Consider the following 17,961-nt stretch of genomic DNA (forward strand, 5'->3'; position numbering starts at 1 on the left):
AACGTTTTCTTACCCTTCTCTCCCCTACATGGGCACAAATGGCAGATGATCCAATAGCTGCTATCTCGACGGGGGCGGGGAGCTCCGTCGTGGAGCCAGGTAAACACTCCATGCTTTTTCATTACAGAAAGATTTGGGATCTGGCATCCACTAAACTGAATGTTGCATCACCAAATGACTATACCCCACTTTGGCATAACAAACAATTGCCGGAACTTCAAAAGATCCAGTGTTCAGTTATGGGTATCGAGGGGAATATACTACCTGCATCACCTGATTCACCTTGGTACTATTAAAACGTTTCAGGCGCTGCAGGAGGCATATGGTATTCCAAACACTATGCTATTTCAGTACCTACAGGTTCAACATGCACTTAGAACACAATTCCCGCAGTCATTGCCTCGGCCTGCTCCCAATCCTATTGTCGCCATAGTGAAGGACACTGATCCCAAAAAGCTTATCTCGTGCTTTTATGGTATGCTTACGGCCCCCGTCTCGGCGAGACTAGCGTATGCTCTGAAGTCCCGCTGGGAGGGTGATGTGGGTGAACTGACAGACGAGGAATGGGAGGAGGCTCTGGAGACGTGCAAGTTGGTGTCCCCTAGGCTCCAGGACAGGCTTTCTCAGATTTACATAGTGCATAAAGCATACCTCACCCCACTCAGGACCGCCAAATATAATATGAATCAATCTGTGCTTTGCCCGATGTGTAATCTTGAGACTGGGACGTTCTTCCATCTTATCTGGTCTTGCCCCAAACTGCAGGAACTTTGGAAACAAGTAGTATCATTTATACATGATGTTATGGGCTCGCCCTTGGCTCTAGACCCCAAACCTTGTCTACTAGGGATATTTCCTGACGTATTAGATAAAACTACTGGCACTTTCCTGCAGGAAACCTTGTTTTCTGTTCGAAAAGTGATAGCTAGACAGTGGATGAGGCCCCTTCCACCCCGGGTTGAGGACTGGAAACGGGAAGTTAATCTTACGCTCCCATACAAAAAATTCTTATATAAAAATAGGGGTTGCCCAGCTAAATATCATAGAATATGGGATAAATGGCTACAGGAGGTTGCCACGTGTGATGAGGGAATTTGATGTACTGTTACAGTAAATAACATGTCAATGTTAGGACTTTCCTTGACTATGATACATAATCGCTACTGTAATGGAAAAATGTCTTTTATCTACTGTTATGGTTATGACGCAACGCCTTTTGAATGTTCGGTGTATGACACTGTGATTGTAATCTCTGCAATAATGTTCAATAAACATTACCTGTTTAAACGTAAAAAAAAAAAACCTAAGACCAATTATGATCCTTGTATGTAAGTTTGAGCTCCCGTTCATGCCATTTGCATTGGCTGCACCAGGTAGCCTTGCCCGGCACAGTCCCACAGCAAAGACAAGGACGTTTGCCTTGTTTTCTATGTAGTCAGTTCACACCACTATGTTGAAAATAAGTACTGCATGCACTACTGCATCCCAACTCCCCTGCAGTGAAAATAAATGATTTTTTACAAAATGACAACGTTTTTCCACATATAAATACAAAATCACACTCAATTCCTTATTTAAACATCAATTCTCTATATTCTCTCATTCTGACATGACACATAAGGTAAAACAGAACAAAGAAGGGGGTAGATCCTGATGGCTCTATGCTTCTAACATATCACACCATAAGAAAATCTCCTCTCTCTGTCTCCTCTTTCTATACTCCTTTCCTCTTCTATTCCCACCTAACTCTTTCCCCATTCCTCTTCTCCACTGATACCATCAGTTTCGGCGGCCTTTTCATATAAAACTGAATAAAATTATATTGTGACATTTCAATAAAGTTCTAATGCCACGTACACACGATCGGAATTCCGGACAGAAAAAGACAGATGAGAGCTTTTCATTGGAAAATGCGACCGTGTGTATGCTCCATCGGAATTTAGCTGTCCGAATTTCTACCAGCCAAAAATTTATAGCATGTTCTCAATTTTCCAGACGGAAAAACGTTCTATAGGCAATTCTGATCGTGTGCATGCAAATCCGACACGCAAAAAATCACGCATGCTCAGATTCAACTACGAGACAGAAGCTATTGGCTACTGGCTATTGAACTTCCTTTTTCTAGTCATGTCGTACGTGTTGTACGTCACCTCGTTATAAATGATCGGAATTTGATGTGACCGTGTGTAGGCAAGACAGCTTGAGCCGAATTCCGTCTAAATTCCGTCGGGAAAACCATCAGAGCTTTTTCCGATGAGAATTCCGATCGTTTGTGCGCGGCATTACAAAAAAATACTTTATTAAATAAAAAGAGCTAAAAAGAAAAACAATACTGGCGTGTGATGTACCAGGATTGGTGCATTGACTCTTTTCCTCTCAACAGTCAGTCCTATGCAGCCAGCGGGTTTGCTGGTCTGAACAAATTCTGAAAGTCAAGTACCTAGTTCAAGAGATGCAATTTAAATAGTGAATATAAAAACATGTAATAAAAAAATAAAAAGAAGTAATAAAAAGAACCACATTTGTAGTCTATAAAATCAATATTGATTTAATAACTACTAATTTTAAGCAATATACATTTTTACATTACAAAAGAAATGCCATGATATAAACTTTTATTTTGTCTAAAAAAAAAAATACCAGTTTTCGGACAACCCCACAAGTATGATCATTAAACAAACATACAGAAAACTTCACCACTTTTCATACCTCTAAATCAAAGGATGATATTTTTGAAGATTACGTTGTCAAAGAACACTAAATGTATATAAATGTAGGAAATCAGTCTAAAGGTATAGTATTCCAATCTATTCTTTCAATATAAACAAGTAGCATTTTTAGGATAGATACTCACATCTGTCCTTCCTCTCAGCTGAGCTGCTGAAAGCTTGTAGGGATGTTTCCCAGACACATACTGAAGTCTGCGAGCAGAGGTTCTGTAATTCAATTCTTGTCAGATTTTGGCTCTTGCGCAGATTTGGTTTCTTCAAGCTTCTCCAAGTCCATGTCTGTCTTTTCACACAGCAATAAAGGATGTTTATGTAGAGCTCCTAAACTTGCAAATGATAGAAAGTAACATAGATTTAATGAAGAATGTGAAGTTCAGCCCATTTCCTTTTAACCACGGCCAGGACCCAAAGGGCTAACCTGATGGAATGTCAGTGGTCATAGTAACCACTGGAATGTGTATCTGATGGTGCAATGGATGCAAAGAAAAACACACATATGACTCAGTGCTGCTACCCTTACATTTTGAGTTGTTATATTTAAATCCAAATGCTTAATTTTAAATATCTTTTTACTTTACAGCTTAATGGACTCATGAATAAAATGAAATAAAGAAGAGATTGTCAAGCAAATTGCTATTCCCTGATGCATACTAATGCAACCACAAATCAAAATATTACATGCGGTTTCTTTGAGATGTAAGGTTACTTTTAAATTCTGAGCAGAACTAAAACTCAGATACTTTTACTAAAAATGAAAATTGTGTATTGTGCACTCAGATACATGCTAACGTTAAAGTTCAGCTTTCGCAGATCTTGTAAAAAACTGAAATAAAGGAGATAATCAGCAAAGCCCCGTTTTGCTTTTAAGGTGACTTTGCTGTAAAAACCAAGGAAGCATAAACCTCTATAGTATATTATGTGCTTTTACTAAACAAGAGTGCTGTATATACAAACTAGGTACATTTATGGAAAACAATACAAGATTTAGAAAATATTACAGATATACATATAACATTACAAATTATTATTACTATACAGGATTTATATAGCGCCAACAGTTTGTACAGTGCTTTACAAATAAAGGTAAACACTACAATTTGGTACAAGAGGGATCAGAGGGCCCCGTTTGTTAGAGCTTACAATCTACTATATTTCTTAGTATATGAGCATGAACAATGGTCTGCATACAACAAGAATATATTAAAAGTCACTTTTGTCTGTGTTTAGCAGCGTCACAATCTCTGTAGAACCAGGTTTATTGGCTATTTGAGCGATAGCAGAAATTGCTCTTTCTCATTAGGTAACTTTAGCATTATCCACAAGTGAAGTTCCCTCTTGTGGTTATGTGGTCGTCTTGTGGTTATGATGCCCTCCTGCACAGACCTTGCTTGTTGTTATGGAGCCCCCCTTTCAGCTTATGCCGCTGGCCTTTTATTTAGAAGGTTTAAACATTTCTATATTGGTTGGTGCTTTCTATCTACTTTACTATATTTGAGGGAAAAATTTCCCAACTGAAACTCTAGATGGCACTGTTGTATCATACATGCCATAGGTCAAATATGTCAAAAGGTCAGGCTATTGTTGGTGGCTTTGTTTGACATGAACTCCTCTAAAACACTGGAAATGGCTAAAAATATATACGCTGCTGATTGATTCAATACAGCAATAGTACATATTTCCCTTTGTATTAGAGGGCAGCATGTGTAAACCTTTCCAATGGCATTTGTTTATAAAATGTCCACTCAAAGAAACCTGATGCTTACTGGTAAAACAACAAAAGGATAGTATAATTAAGTCTGAGAAAATGACTATATATATATATATATATATATATATATATATATATATATATATATATATATATATATATATATATATATATATATATATATATATATATCTCAGATGCAACACAAGCCTCAAAGTTCAGAATCATAATGCCCCTTTCAGTTTTTCAGGAGGGCCTGATCAAACTTCCATGCTAGTCTAGTGTATGGGCAGCTGGATGTAAACAAACTTGCATCAGTTTACATCCTAATGAAGCACTCTCTAGTGTGCTAGATATATATAGTTTGGAGTGTAGGAAAATTTGTCTGGATGACTCAGCAAGCAGCATCTCTGGGAACTCCTCCTGTTCTCTGGTACCTTGGAGATGCTTCCAGAAATAGAGGGTGGAGTCTAGGAGGAGCTGCTTGGAGTATTGATAAGGGCCTCAGCCAATCCCCAGCAAAATGGGCTGGCAGGGGGTGGGCACCTCATAAATACTCATTGGTCATGCCAGCAGGTGCAGTCGCATGGAAGATGGAGAAGAAGTGCTGAGGGGGTTGTCAGTGCCCTTGAGGGTGCCCCCTAGTCTGGAGGGGTGACCTCGGGCCTGGGGCTCGGGTGCTGGAGAGACCCTCTACAACACACAAAGGAAATCCTTCCTGGAGGCACAGGAGCAAAGAGAGGACAGCAGAAGCAGGTCAAGGAGTTCTCCAGAGGAGTCAGCCGAGTGGACTGGTGAGCGAGTTTCAGTCTGGGAGGACTGTGAAGAAGTAGCCAGGGGAGCTAGTAAAAGGGGCAGCTGCAGCCTGGCAGTGCCTGCAGAGGTGGTGCTGGGATAAGTAGCCACAGGGATGTAAACCGGACACTGATTTTTGCTACGCATCTAAACGGGCCGGAGTTCTGCAAGCAAGTGTGCTGGAGGAAGCTGAAGAGTGTATATAGACTGTACATAGAACGAACTTCAGAGACAACTTTGCCTAAGTCAAGTGGGCATCCCATAATACCCCTACTCCCCATCCAAGTTTTATCCCCTCAATAAAATAACAAAAGTGCTGGACTGTTCTCTGACTCTGGGAGACTGTGGGGATTTGGTGTGCCTTGCTGTGCAGGGTGGGGATTCCCATATAACCTGTGTCTCCTTAGGGGGTGTACTACTTCTCCAGTCCATCCAGATTAAAAAAAAGAAAACATCTGTGTCTTTTTCTGTATTTTCTCACCTACATAAATATGAGGGATTGGAGGTAGTCTGATGTAAAGAATGTCTGTACATCTGACTACTTGATCTAACATGTGTTCAGAAAGCTCCATTTTAATATGCAGCAGGAAATGAATAGGCACAGATGTCATAAAAGTGAACTCCAATTCTGCAGAGGATCTGTTCACAAATCTCCCGCTGACCAAAAAGGCTCTATATATCACATTTTTTTTAGACAAAGCAAGAACACATTTGCTGCTATGGTCAGTGTTGTTTTTTTTTTTTTTTTACATGTTAAAATGTCAAAGCCCATCTATGGTGAATTTCTAATTAGAGTCTTTTCTATGCCTTCTGCAATGCTAATGTGACCTAGATGAAACAAAGAGTGGAGGTTGTTGGGGAACAGTAGTAAAGTTAACAGTGTGTATGTGTGTGTGTATATATATATATATATATATATATATATATATATATATATATATATGATCATGCCCACAGTAATTTTAAGTATATGTCCTGACAAAACTGTATTTCTTAATTTGGGATCGAGTTGAGGAAGGGTTCAAAACCTTTTCCAGGTTTTCAGTGCTAGGCAAGGTTTATTAGAAAGACTTACCCTTGCTTCCTGCCCTGCTAACAATGTTCTACCAGACAAGAATTGAGAGTAACTCTCCATAAGGCTCAATTCACGCTAATGCATTTTAGATGCGTTTTGCAGAAATGCAGGGAATTTTTTAACATGGGTCTCTTTGGAACACGTTCACATCAATGTATTTTTGTGCCTCTGCATTTTTGGAAAGGGGCAAGGATGTTTTTTTCCGACAAAATGCAGCGTTTTGAATGTAATAGACTTCAACATACCCGCATCCAAAATGCAAGTACCATGTATTTACACTGTATATAGCTGGTTGCTAAGGAGGGGGCTGGGAAGCCACGCCCTAGCAACTGACGAGTCATCAGCTGCCAATGGGCTTCACTACAGACAGCTGAACTGAATGTAAAAAAAAAAGAATTGCCAGCTAAAAAAAAATTGCCCCCCCCAGGTTCATACCAGTTCCTTGGGTCTAGTATGGATTCAGATGGGACCCCCCCCCCCCATGCCAAAATTGAAAAAAAAAATGGTGTGGGGACCCCCCAAGATCCATACCAGACCCTTATTTGAGCATGCAGCTCAGCAAAGGGAGGGGACAAGCGAGCCCGCCCTCCTGACCCATACCAGACCGCATTCCATGAACATGAGGGGTTGTGTGCCCTGCCCCTTGTGACTTCATTGCCCGGGGCATGATGGGTTTGTGACGTCACGAGGGGGATGAGGCCTCTGGATGACATCATCTGATGGCCACGCCTCATAGTTATCTAAGAAGTGCTGAACATCGGTGCGGACAGATCAGCGGGACGCAGCATCTGAGGAGGGTCATCCGCAGGAACTGCGGCTGAGGTAGAACACCGGACAAAGAAGATAGCTGATAATTCATTGGTTGTTAAGGACACGGTGGCCAGCTTCCTGGCCCCCTCTTTAGCAACCAGCTATATAGAGTGTGAAAAAAAACGCAAATCGTGGTAAAATTACAGTAAAAAATGCGTGTTCAAAAACAAGGCAAGCACCACAAAAAGCACTGCAAAACCACTCAAAAGCAACATGCATAGATGTGAATCGAGCCTTAAGAACAAAGACAAAAAAAATGAAAATACATTTTGGTAGAGTATTTGAAGGCTGGAACCCCTGCCTGAATGGTGTCCCTATTGCAGATTTACCCTTACTTCCTGTCTGGTGAACCAATAGTAGGACAGGGAATAAGGGTAAATCTATTTAACGGAGCCCCAGGCAGCAGATAACACTCAACAGGCGTTCTTATATACCTCCACTCTATCTAGAACTTTTTGGCTTGATATACACTTTAAAGTGGAACTAAAAGAGATACTCACGTTAGATTCAACGGTCCGACACTTGAGAGGTCCCTCCCTTGGCCCCAGCATCTTCCCATTGGCTTTTTTTGGGTGCTGGTCTTCAGCCATCTTCATTGGCCAACATGTGATGTCTCTTCCGCACATGTGCAAAAGTGCAGTCATCTCAGCACACAGGCACTGCAACGAGCTGTGTACAAGGAAGATCTCAAATACTGCTATGTCTTTGGATGATGAGTTTTTATTTATATAATTGGTGCTCTTAAACCATGTGTGTCAAACACAAGGCCCATGGGCTAAATCTGCCCTGCCTGGCCATTTAATGTGGCCCTCACACCTCTCCTACAGCTGCGGCACCCGCTCATCTCCACCCCCAGCTTCTCTCAGCAGTCAGCAGCAAAAAGGAGGACAGAACTTCTCCACCAAATCCTGCGCTTCTCTGTGCATCCACGAAGAGGCTCAATTCTGCCCCCCCCCCCCCCCATTTTAGCAGTCAGCAGCAGAAAGGAAGACAGAACTCCTCCTATAGATCCTGTGCCTCTGTATAGTCACTCATCTCTGACTGCCCTGGTCTCAGCATTTAACAGACTCCGGCAGCTGACTCTAGCCCTCCTCCAGAACCTGCATGTTCTGCTTCCCAGCTCTGCCCCTAGCTTCTTCCCGACAGCAGCACAAAGTAATGGGGGTGTACTGTGATGTAAGGGAGGGTAGGGACTCTTGATTTCTAATTGTGGGGGGGGGGGGGTGTCATGACATGTGATTTAAAGAGGAAGTAAACCCTGATGACTTTACTTCCTCTTTCATTCCCTGCAAAGGCAAAGCATAATGGACTACTATGCATCACATAGTAGTCCATTATGTGTCACTTACCTGACACAGGAGCCAGCGAAGTCACCGATGTCCCCTGTAGTTCCGAGCGTCCATCTTCTTGGTGGGTCTCCGTGGGTCTCGCTGCTCCCGCGCTGTGATTCGCTGGAGCAGCGATGACGTCAGTCCCGCGCATGCGCACGGGAGCCAAGACGTGCGGAATTGCGCAGCATCTTCATCATCGACGATGCCCCGATCAGTGCGCCTGCGCGCCGCTGTCTACGGCGCATGCGCCATAGATAGCGGTGCCCGTCTTCGGGGAAATATCTCCTAAACCGTATAGGTTTGGGAGATATTTCTTGGACCTACAGGTAAGCCTTAATCTAGGCTTACCTGTAGGTCAAAGTGGTTTGTAAGGGTTTACAACCACTTTAAGGGAGGGGGGTTTGGGTGCTCTGAACATTGGATTATAATACAATTCTATGCCAGTTGAAAAGGAGGGTCACACACAACTGGTATCATCCACAGAATTCACATGAGACCTTATTGGAGACTGCTTAGAGAGGACATCATGGCAGAACCATGTATTGTCTGAGAAGTTTCCAATAAACTTTAATGTGGGTGATAGCAGTGGGATGCGACCCTTTTTAGACCTGCATCATCTGATATCAAAGAGAACTGGTCTTTTAAGGGCAACCACAATGCAGATGCAACCTGTGATGAAATTGAGTTTGACACCTCTGACGCAAACTATTCTCTTGTATAAATGTGTACTGGTATACCAAGGAAGCTATCAAGCGTCAAGTTAGAAAACTTAAAGCAATATGCCTTGAAAACAGAAAATGCACAACAAAACAAATGAGGGACAAATGGTCAGAAACTGGAGTCAATGTCTGTGACCAAACAGTAAGACATCATCTAAAGAAAATGGGATTTACATACAGAAAAGCCAAACTAAAACAGTCATTAACACCTAAACAGAAAAAAAAACAAGGTTATAGTGGGCAATTATGGACTGTGAATGAAAGTGAAATTCAGTAATGAATCACCAATCTGCATTGGGCAGACTGCCTGAAGAAAACAAATTTCTACAATCATTGATGATATGGGGTTGCATGCCAGGTAAAGGTACAGGGGAGATAACAGTCATTTAAACTTCAATAAATGCACACGTTTATATTGAGATTTTGTAAACTTTTCTTATTCCATCAATTGAAATGATGTTTGGTGATGATGACATAATTTTTCATAATGTAATCTGATGTTTGTTTTAGAACTGCAAAGTCCATGGTGATTCCATAATATTTTCCTCTGATTTTTTTTTTCCTCTGCTTGATCTGCAAAAACAGTTGCAATTGACTTGCAGTTTTCTTTCTTAAGTGTTTCTTAAAGCCAGAAGGTTGGAATGTTAAATTAAAATAGTTTTGAGGCATGTCTGTGATTAGTTTTTTTTCTACACAATTCAACAATCGAACGAACATTTTCCAAAAGTGGTGATTGCCAGGGGTTATATTGCAGACTGTGCATCAGATGTTATTTACAGCATCTGAGTAGCTACACATGCATGCCCTGGTCCTCAGAGGGCTCTGGTAACTGCAGGAAACCAAATTCCTACCCCACACCAGTTATGTGACTATCGAAGCTCATGTCAATGGATGCTGTTTTCCTGAGCTTGGAATAAATGTCAAGCACAGGTGTGTAAAATCATATTGACACAGTACACACAGCAGTTTAGAGGCTGTGCTTGACCTGCTTTATGTTGCATTTCTGTATACGCATTTCTACAGGTATGTTTGAACTGCAGGCAAAGATCAAAACACAGCCTTTTCATGTCAAATGATGTTGTCTGGAATATCTGTCCACATGAATCCTTAGAAGTAGAATGTGGTAATGTGGCATTCTGTTGCACATCCATTAAAAAAAGGCATTTAAGAGTTCATGTGTATAACAATTGCACATTCAGATACCAGAGAGGTTAGTTACATTGTGAGGTTTAATTTGTAGGCCATAAATGTTGAATATTTTTCATCTACCAGGCTTATTTAAGCAAGAAGCGGAAACAACAGCAGTGAACAGCAACCTAAAGTAACCAGTTTATAGCAGTTGAACAGTACAAGATGACTGCTGGTTGCTATGAGTTACTGTCATTTTTTTCTTTCTCTTTTTTCATAGTTCTACAATCCACTTTCTACATGTTGTGTTTATTCTGTTTTTGAATAATTTTAACACCCTCCCACTGATATGAGAAAAATAAGCCTATAATTGTACAGTGCATATAGATAATTATGCAGTGCCATGATACCATGGTGTCTTGCGTGGGATGGAAGGTCGGCACTCTGCACCTGTTTAGGAGTTTATAAACAGAATGGTAGGGACAGAATGTCATTCTTGTTGCCATGTTGGCAGACATGAACATCAACAAAGAGGAAGCAGCTCGAGCGCACTCATTGCCCCAAAAAAGAAGCTGAACTCCACAAGGCCTGGCGTACAATACATTTTCTTCTAAGATTACTATGACTGTCTGCAGTATGTATAATTTCCCATGAATGCTTTCAAGATAAATAAAGATCAAGTGAAGAGCTCTAATTAGTTCATGAACATTGAAGAATTCTTAAGGCCACTGGAGGGTGAAAAGATACAAAAGTCACTCAGAAGAAAATAAAGTCATCAGTTTGAAATCTATTTTAGGGGGCCAATTTTATTAATAAAAATATTTTTATTTAGATTGACTGTTATTTATACTGTAAAATTATTTCCATGCATCAGCCTTCCCAAAACAACACGTATATAAACAACTACAGAGCATTCCTTTATAGATTTCATTAGCAATCTGTAAAACAATAAAAACGCCTTTGTTTTTCCAAGGTTGTAAACATAAAAATACATAGTAAGTTTGGAAAAGAAAACATTGATACAGTATTGTTATTATGGAAAATATTTATCTATGATGGAAATCTGGGAGGTTGAGGGTTGGAAATGGTGAATGCATGGGTAAGAATGTCAGCAGCTAGATCCAGGTTAGCCATCTAACAACACTGATATTTTCCACAAGAACATTACAGAACATTTGTCTGTGGTAATGCTGTATAGTGTTGTGGTGTCAATCGCCAATCATCTTTAGTCAATCAGGACTAGAAACCTTTGTTGTTGGTCTAATCTAATGTATTAAATAAACCTAGTCTGCGTTTTACGTAGACCTTTCATAAAAATGCAAGGTTCATTTTACTGGCAGCCTCCCATGTGCTGGAGAACCTTCTTAGAGGAATGATGAGGCATGGTGATTTTATTTTTTTATAAAAGATTTATTTTTGGCATCCTTTTTAAAGAATTTTGTAAGGGATGGGGGTATTTTATTACAAGGTCTACTTAAATTCCAGAACACCACATGGGCAACCTAGATGGACAGGAAAATACAGCCAACTCTCCAAGAATATGGGTTTAGGCCATTGACATACATATGTCAGGTGTAATTTTACTAAGGAAATCCCAAAAGGCTTGGCTCTGAATATAGCCCAATAAAAGAAATAGCATTTAGTATGTTATCTGAAGAACCTTAGAATGACTGTGGGAACCACTCTGGTTTCCTAATCAACATGCACGTAATGATTATAGAATATGCTTCCTAAGTTTGAAATGTAGTCTTCATAGGATGTAGTTGTACTATGTACTATTCCTCCTAATGATACCAGCAATGGGGCACTATTCCTCCCAATAATACCAACAATGAGGCACTATTTCTTCCAATGAAATCAACAATGGGGCACTTCAGTTAAAAGCAACTAAGAACAGCTGATCCGGTGCTTATGAACAAAAATACTATGTATAAAAGGATAAGCTGCTGCTACAATGAACAATTCATGAAAACCAACAACCCTAGAAATTCATAGGTTAAATCAGCGCTTGAAGGTGATAGGAAAAACACCAAATTGTGCTAAGGTGCCCTATGAAGGGTATGTCCAAACAGGCACAAAAAATATATTTTATAATTCCTATAGAGTGTTCATATGGGATCTTGTCAGAAGAGATGACAGGCCTTCACCGAACCACGTGACACCGCCCCCTCAAATTAAACATTCCCCAAATGGATCTAATAAAACAGCTTTGGTATGTAAAGATGGATGTTGGGCAAGCAGCAACCACATTTCCTTAAATCCTTATCGGTACCCATAAAGAGTTAGTACATCATTCCCGACATATCTTCAATCAGATAGGATTTCCACTTAATGGCTCATTGCTGGAAAAATGGCATAAGGAAACAAAAACAATCCTCATAGCATGAACCTGTTTTAAAATTTAAAAGCCAAGAGAACTCCTGAAGGAGGAGAAAGAGTTAACATGCCTAAAACTTTAAAATACTGTAGCTGACAGAGGAATATCTGTTACTTTAGGGTCTTGTTTGTTACGATGACCACAGCATAGATAAGGTCTGGTAAGAACTGGTTTTGAAATGATGTCTTCAGACAAAGTCAGAACTGTCAGCTAAAATACTAGTTTAGACTTAGGTGCTATGTTTGTATAGGAATTATGTGTCATGTGATGAACCTCCTCCTCCCTCCTTTCTCTTTAAGTTGTGCAATATTCTTTGTCCATAATTTGCATAGAGATGCGATTCTTACCATTAAAACCAAGCATTCATTGAACAACTCTCTTGTCTGCATTGGATGCTTCTGGAGCTCCAAAAGAATTCTACTGATTGTCCAGGTCTAAACAGATTTAACCCTTACAGCATGGTTGCAGTGGTGGGATACAGTGTTTATCTGAGGTAATGTAGGAATGTGACTGCTTTTTTGACACTGTTCTTCTTGCCTTGGCTCTGACAATACCACATCCTTGTGTAGTGCAAACTGCCATGCTTTTAGCAAGCAGATTAAGGCAAAAGTGTTTGGTAGACTGATAGTACAAAATTGTAGCGAGGTTAATTGTAAACTGCTGTGCTTTTGGCAAGCACATTAATATTAGGGCCGGTTCACACAGCGAGGCGATGCGAGGCGACACGGCTCGCCTCGCTCCCGCAAGTCGCCCCTGTTCTGTACAATGGAACCGTTCTGAGAGGAGCGACTCGAGTCGCTCCGACTCAGAAAAAAGGTTCCTGTACTACTTCGGGGCGACTTCGGGGGCGACTTGCATTGACTTCTATACAGAAGTCCTCTGCAAGTCGCCGCTGAGGTCCCCGCAGGTCGCGGCGAGGCAAGTCGGAGACACCTCGCCGCGCCTCGCTATGTGAACCGGCCCTTAGTCTTTGGGAGACTAATTTGAATATAGTAAAATAGAGGCTCTTAAGGAAGGAGCTGGACAATCAGTGGAATTCTACCAACCTTTTGCTTCTTTCTATCTCAGAATATTGTATTGCACTGTATAAGACTATTGTTGAGAGCTTAAATTGTTGTACATTGCAAGAGGGTCTTGTAAAGTAAGACAACGACCCTTTAGTAAGTTTGCATAAGTTGTTTGTAACCAAATTAAGAATGGGTAAGGGAGAAAGTAAAGAATACCTCTCACCTAATCCCGGAGAGACATGTAAAGACTAGTCAGAGTATGTGGAACGGATTATTTTTTGATAAATCCTTACATAGACAATCTAGCCGCATGGACTGAATGTATAGTAAGTAAATCTTTTGGGAGAGATTTAATAGGAGTTTTAGAAATTGAAATTTTCTTGACTCAAAGAGGGGGAGAAGCCATAGCATCACCATGATAGCAAACTGAAGTCCCTCCCCCATTTCCACAGGACCATCCACTCTGGGCTAAAAACTGTCTTGATGTAGGATACATTTCATGTACCCCTTACAAAGCCAGACTAAAACAAGGAGTATCCCCAGTTTACCACAAGTAGTACCATCTCTCCAAAGAGAAGGAGGAAGGCATCAGACCCATTATTGAGCAATTCCTGAAACAAGGAATTTTAAGACCCATCATATCACCTTATAACATTCCCATAAACCCAGTCAAAGAGTGATGGATCATACAGGTTTGTGCGGGATCTCTTAGTCATAAATAACCCTGTGATTCCAATTGCCCTTTTGTACCTGATGTGCCATCTCTCATTACCTTCATACCTGCCTCGGCAGTGTGTTTTTTTTGTATTTGAGTTTTCATCCATCTGGTGTCTTTTTTTTTTTTTTTTTACAAAAGTCCATACAAACATTTAAGAAGCACCTCAAGCCATATACATAGTGTTATCTAATTACATTGTCGTGTATAAATTTTCTTAAATAACCATCATTACATTGTTCTGCATCATACGTACTTATTTCCTTAAAGAAAGGAAAACAGAAAAAAAAAAAAAACAACAGAAATAATAAATAAAAAAAGAAAACAAAAAGTGGGGACCAAGAAAAAACGTTAAAAGGTTCACTCAGCTACTACCAGTGCCTCAACTCCCTCTCCTCTGTACTTCTCTAGCCTTTTTTTTTTTAACCCCACTAACCTTTTTATGATCCCTCCCTCCCCCCATATCCCCCAGAATCTCCCTTGTAATAAGGTTCCGAGCATCACAACGATACACCATATCTATTTACTACCAGTGTATTATATATTCTTATTCCTAACTTATTTCTCTCTCATTTACCACTTCCGGTCCCCCTCTCCGCTCCCCCCTATGATTCCCTAATCGTATCCACCTAGTCTTTGGGTACGATCTTCCCCCCCAGTATCTCTTTTAAGGAGGACATCCCATTTTATCTAAACAGGGCTTCCAGATTTTTAAGAATTTATCCAGGTTCCTCCGTCTAATAAATGTCACCTTTTCCCTCCATACTGTAGCGTCTATCACTTCATTCAATTCTTCTAAAGTCAGAGGTCTCATTGATTGGGCTATTATCTTTCGTGCTTGGAATAGGCATCTAATTGCTGCGGCTTTACTATTTACTGACACACTGTTGTCCTCTATCTTCCCCAACAAACATATAGTACGTTCAGGGTCAGTTTGAGCCCAAAGGTACGATTAATGTTCTCAAGTATCTCTGTCCAATACCTAAATAATTTTGGACATATCCACATCATGTGGATCAAGTCACCTGTTCCTTGACACCTTAGACAATTGTCATCGTGTCTATAGCCATACCGAAAAAGTTTCTTTGGGGTATAGTAAGCTCTGTGTAACAAGAATAGTTGCAACATTTTCTGTGAGGGAGAAACTGACACTTGGGAACTCAGATTTAATATCCTTTTCCCCTGTTCTTCTGTTATTTTTTCCCCCAGGTCCTCTACCCATCCCCAGTGCGTTTTTCAGTTATTGATTTTTTTTCTCCGTCCCTGTTGACGATGAGACACTACTACAACTACCGTTTTTCCTATAGAGGGTGCCAGATATCCTGGAATCGCTCGTTATGGCTATATAGACTCACCTGCAGTCTACTCAATAGCTCTCCAGGCCACCTTACAGCCTTGGGCACCTAGCCGTGGTTCCGTCCCTCTTCAATGACCTACTGTTGTTTGGTCCCTCCCAGGAAGCCTGTCAGCAAGACTCTGTTTTACTGTTATAACATTTAGCACAGACAGGTCACAAAGTGTCTAATGAAAAGTTGCAATGGTGTCAGGAAATTGTTGAGTGCCTTGATTTTACTCTGTACCATGGTGAAAAGAGAATCAGTCACAAGTGAGCTGCGGCTCCATGGGTTTGACCCGTGCACATACCAAGAAGGGATTGTTAACCTTCTTAGGTACGATTGGTTACTGCCACCAATGGATATCTGATTGCTCCTACTATGATAACTTGCTGAGACAAGCTGCTCTATCGAACAGTCCTTATCTTGTGAAATTAAATGGTTAATGTTTTTGTGTATGTTAAAACTTCCATGGTAATGGCTCCTGGTCTGGGATCACTTGAATATTGTAAAATGTTTAATTTGTTTGCAAAAGACAACTGTAAAACCATGGCTGGGGTCCTTGCACAAGCGCATGGAGGAAAGCTGAGACTTGTAGCCTTTTTTATTTTTTAGAGTAGTCCCAGTTCCGGTACAAGGCATGCCAGTATGTCTGAGGGCTTTGGCATTTTGTGCCATGGCTGTAGAAATGGCTACATCATTTAAATTAGGTCACCCTACAGAAACACACACACACAGTACTGTTGACATTTGAAAGGGAAATGCACTGGCCGATGCTGCTGCTAAACAAGCTGCTTTGACAGTCCCAGCTTTTATTCAAATGCCCCCCCCTTACACCCCCAACTTTGCCCTGAGAACAGGTTTTGCAGGACATATAAACTATGGCTTCACCAGAAAATCTGGCCTATTGGCATAAACAGGGTCTGACAGTGAGTCTTGAGACAGGACTCATTGCCAAAGAGGGGAAACCAGGCATACCAAAAGCAAGTGCACCTTTATTCATCTCACAGTACCATGGCATAGGACATAAAGGATAGAAAGCTACAGCTGAAGTGTTAACACAAGACTTTGCAAATAGAGTGGAAATTCCATATCACCCACAGAGTTCAGGTATAGTGGAAAGAATGAACCGAACAATTAAAGATAAAATAAGGAAAGCTGCGGGTGGCACATTTGCCAATTGGAAAACTGTGCTGCCTGCAGTTTTAGCTGAAATAAGAATGACCCCTTCCAAGACCAATCATTTTTACCCTTTTGAGATCCCGCTGGGTCAATCTTTTCCCACGCCCTGGATTAAAAAAAAAACATGGTAATAGAGCAGGGAGGTCTGAATTTGATACAGGGAGAATATTGTAGAAACTTGATTATGAAGTTGAATGGCATCTACGGTAAAGTATTCTTTTCCATTACCCTCACAGGAACCAACACACGAGTTCCAACCCCGAGATGTGGTCATAATTCGCCAGCTGAATCGGCCCAAGAAGCAAGATTACCCTTTTAGCCTGCCCACTTGTGTAGTCACAGTGACCAGAACCGCTGTCCTCACAGAATAATCCGGAGCCTGGATCCATGACGAAAGGATAAAGGAAGTACCACAAAGGACCCCGAAGCAAGACACAGATAAAGGAGGTCAAACAGGTGATGCAAATCCTTGAAAAAGATGACCTCACTTCTCTCACAATAGACTTTTGGAAAAGCCTCGTGCCTACTCTTTATCCTGACACTGATGGTGTTTCTGCCCACATGGATCATCACTAACTGTATTTATCATCCTGAGGACTTGGGCACCCTAAAGGCCATATGCAGCCCCCCTTCTAATGGAACAATAACTAGACAAAGGAGGGAATCCAATGTGGAGGGCCCAAAGGACTCATACTCCCCTACTGATAAAATGTTGTTACTTCAGTGTAAGTATTCTTTTTCTCAGAGGTCAAGTTATATTACCACAATTTTGTGTTTTTCCTATCACCTTCAAGCGTTGATTTAACCTATGAATTTCTAGGGTTGGTTTTCAACAACAGGGCATTATTCCTCCACCAATACCAAATGTGGTGATGTTTATTCCCACTGATCCCAGGAAAATTTGTTTGGAGACCCTTGGTCTAGAACTACAATGCCAAATCAACTCTTAAACCAAAACCTAAGTCTGCAGCAATCTATAGCTTTGTACTCTCCTCATCTATCTGCAGTGCAGCTTTTTCCATTTGTCTTGACATTTACTTTACGTTTCCGG

The 17,961-nt window shown here is 40.9% G+C and overlaps 1 protein-coding gene across 1 annotated transcript in view; it reads right to left on the reverse strand.

The window, feature by feature from the left end:
* The window catches only part of FHL5 (four and a half LIM domains 5), a 67,825-nt gene extending 64,709 nt beyond the window's left edge, over positions 1–3,116 (reverse strand). The window contains exon 1 of the mRNA XM_077487221.1: positions 2,855–3,116. The gene's annotated coding sequence lies outside the window, so the exon portion shown is untranslated. The remainder of the gene's footprint in view (positions 1–2,854) is intronic.
* Between the last annotated feature and the right edge of the window lie 14,845 nt (positions 3,117–17,961).

This window comes from Lithobates pipiens, unplaced genomic scaffold (genome assembly GCF_037356315.1).
Source record: "Lithobates pipiens isolate NorthernLeopardFrog02 unplaced genomic scaffold, aLitPip1_a1.2 Scaffold_18, whole genome shotgun sequence".
NCBI classification, from domain to species: Eukaryota; Metazoa; Chordata; class Amphibia; order Anura; family Ranidae; genus Lithobates; species Lithobates pipiens.